The following is a 3,419-nucleotide window of genomic DNA, read 5'->3' as shown; positions in this document are numbered from 1 at the left end:
CAGGATGCATCTCTTCGCAAGTGGGTGTCCGTCCTTTCGAGGTCGGAGATCCGGACGTAGTCCGTCCTCAATATAGAGGAAGAGCTATCGTCTCGCTCCTCGACTACCGCTATCTGGTGGGTGATCGGTGGAGATTTGATTTCTCTCTGATCGGGTTTAAGCCCAATTCAATCATAGTCTGTAGCGACCCCCAGGACGGCGATGCGATCTAGGAGCTCGTTTAAAGACGAAAGCTCCGCCAGATCCATCTGCTTGGAGATTTTAGAGTCAATACGAAGGGAATTTTCGATGACCCGAGAGGTCATCGTTGGCTTAACGGCCGAACAGGCGGTCATGGTAAAGCCGCCCAACCGGAGGGTTTGGCCTGGGGCCAGTGCTCCTCCAGAGGTGATGTTGTCCTTGAGAACAAGGCGAGCCATCGATCCTATCTTCGACGTCACAGCGGAACTCTCAATGAAAGCACCAATGTCGGTGTCAAAACCGACGGATTTCGGGTATGGGGTCCCGAACTATGCGTCTAAGGTCGATGGTAACAGGAGGCGGGGGACACAATGTTTACCCAGGTTCAGGCCCTCTCTATGGAGGTAATACCCTACTTCCTGCTTGATTGATCTTGATGAATATGAGTATTACAAGAGTTGATCTACCACGAGATCGTTATGGCTAAAACCCTAGAAGTCTAGCCTGTCTGACTATATCTATGAGTATCGTCCTCTACGGACCTAGCCCTCCGGTTTATATAGACGCCGGAGGGATCTAGGGTTACACAAGGTCGGTTACAAAGAAAGGAATATTCATATTTGATCGCCAAGCTTGCCTTCCACGCCAACGAGAGTCCCATCCGGACCGGGTAGAGTCTTCGGTCTTCGCATCTTCGCAGCCCATCAGTCCGGCCCATGGCTAACAGGCCGGACGCCCGAGGACCCCTTAGTCCAGGACTCCCTCAACGTCGACTACGAAGGTGTTTGTGATGACTTCATCAATCTAAAGATGACTAGTAAATGCGCACGTGCACCGCACATTAATATTTAGGCAATATATTACTTGCACGCGGATAATAGGTATGCTATTATTCGTGTGTTAATTCTGTGATTAGTGCAATATTTGGTACGTGATACGTCTCCGTCCTATCTACTTTTCCAAACACTTTTGCCCTTGTTTTGGACTCTAACTTGCATGATTTGAATGGAACTAACCTGGACTGACACTGTTTTCAGCAGAATTGCCATGGTGTTATTTATGTGCAGAAACAAAAGTTCTCGGAATGATCTGAAACTCCACGGAGATTATTTTTGGAAATAATAAAAAATATTGGCGAAAGAATCAAGGCCAGGGGTCCCACACCCTGTCCACAAGGGTGGGGGCACGCCTGCCCCCCTGGGCGCGCACCCTTGCCTCGTGGGCCCCCTGGAGCTCCACCGGCCTCAACTCCAACTCCATATATTCGTGTTCGGGGGGAGTTGCGTTTTACGATACGGAGCCGCCGCCAAGCCCTAAACTCTCTTAGGACAGCTGATCTGGAGTCCTTTCGGGGCTCCGGAGAGGGGAATTCGTCGCCATCGTCGTCATCAACCATCCTCCATCAACAATTTCATGATGCTCACCGCCGTGCGTGAGTAATTCCATTGTAGGCTTGCTGGACGGTGATGGGCTGGATGAGATTTATCATGTAATCGAGTTAGTTTTGTTAGGGTTTGATCCCTAGTATCCACTATGTTCTGAGATTGATGTTGCTATAACTTTGCTATGCTTAATGCTTGTCACTAGGTCCCGAGTGCCATGATTTCAGATCTGAACCTATTATGTTTTCATGAATATATGTGAGTTCTTGATCCTATCTTGCAAGTCTATAGTCACCTACTATGTGTTATGATTCGGCAACCCCGAAGTGACAATAATCGGGACCACTCCCGGTGATGACCATAGTTTGAGGAGTTCATGTATTCACTATGTGTTAATGCTTTGGTCCGGTACTCTATTAAAAGGAGGCCTTAATATCCCTTAGTTTCCGTTAGGACCCCGCTGCCACGGGAGGGTAGGACAAAAGATGTCATGCAAGTTCTTTTCCATAAGCACGCATGACTATATTCAGAATACATGCCTACATTACATTGATGAATTGGAGCTAGTTCTGTGTCACCCTATGTTATGACTGTTACATGATGAACCGCATCCGGCATAATTCTCCATCACCGATCCAATGCCTACGAGCTTTTCACATATTGTTCTCCGCTTATTTACTTTTCCGGTGCTACTGTTACAATCACTACAAAACCCAAACATATTACTTTTGTTACCGTTATCGTTACTATCATATTACTTTGCTACTAAATACTTTGCTGCAGATACTAAGTTATCCAGGTGTGGTTGAATTGACAACTCAACTGCTAATACTTGAGAATATTCTTTGGCTCCCCTTGTGTCGAATCAATAAATTTGGGTTGAATACTCTACCCTCGAAAACTGTTGCGATCCCCTATACTTGTGTGTTATCAATACGATATTAATTGCACGTTGAACGCTCGCCATTTGAGCAGTCTAAGTCATTGGATTGACTTAGTTTGATGGCCAAGATCAGTTGGATCTGCCCTTTTGGTTTTTTTATATTGGTATAGATGTACCGGCTCAGTCTTTCGGAGGTGCTCATAGCGATAGCGTGTGCGTGCGTTCATAAGCATGAGTGTATTTGTGTATGTATGAGCGTTTACATCTGTACTATGTTTAAAAAAACTTAGCTATCTCATAGTATTATGGAGAAGAAAAACTAGAACCGGATACTTTTTTTAGTTAGAATTGTTGAATTTTATTAAATGGTGGCAAACTCCGAGGCTACCACCAAAATGACACTTTCAAGTGGCACCTTAACCCTAGATTTACATAGCTTATTCATGCAACCTTTTCTGGATAGGATATGTGCAACATTATTAGCTGATCATCGCACCCATCTGATCTCGACCTCCTCAAAACCTAGGAGCAGGTTCTTGATACGTCTCCAACGTATCTATCATTTTTTATTGTTACATGCTATTATATTATCTGTTTTGGATGTTTAATGGGCTTTAATATGCTCTTTTATATTATTTTTGGGACTAACCTATTAACCGAAGGCCCAGTGCAAATTGCTGTTTTTTTGCCTATTTTAGTGTTTCGCAGAAAAGGAATATCAAACGGAACAAAACCTTTGTGAGGATCTTTCTTGGAACAAATGCAATCCAGGAGACTTGGAGTGGAAGTCAGAGACGCAACGAGGTGGCCACGAGACAGGAGGGCGCGCCCAGGGGGTAGGCGCGCCCCCCACCCTCGTGGGCCCCTCGTAGCTCCACCGACCTACTTCTTTCGCCTATATGTACTCTTATACCCTGAAAACATCCGGGGGAGCCACGAAAACACTTTTCCACCGCCGCAAACTTCTGTACCCG

Source organism: Aegilops tauschii, chromosome 7, assembly GCF_002575655.3.
Source record: "Aegilops tauschii subsp. strangulata cultivar AL8/78 chromosome 7, Aet v6.0, whole genome shotgun sequence".
Lineage (NCBI taxonomy): Eukaryota > Viridiplantae > Streptophyta > Magnoliopsida > Poales > Poaceae > Aegilops > Aegilops tauschii.
Note: the sequence above shows the minus strand (reverse complement) of the source record.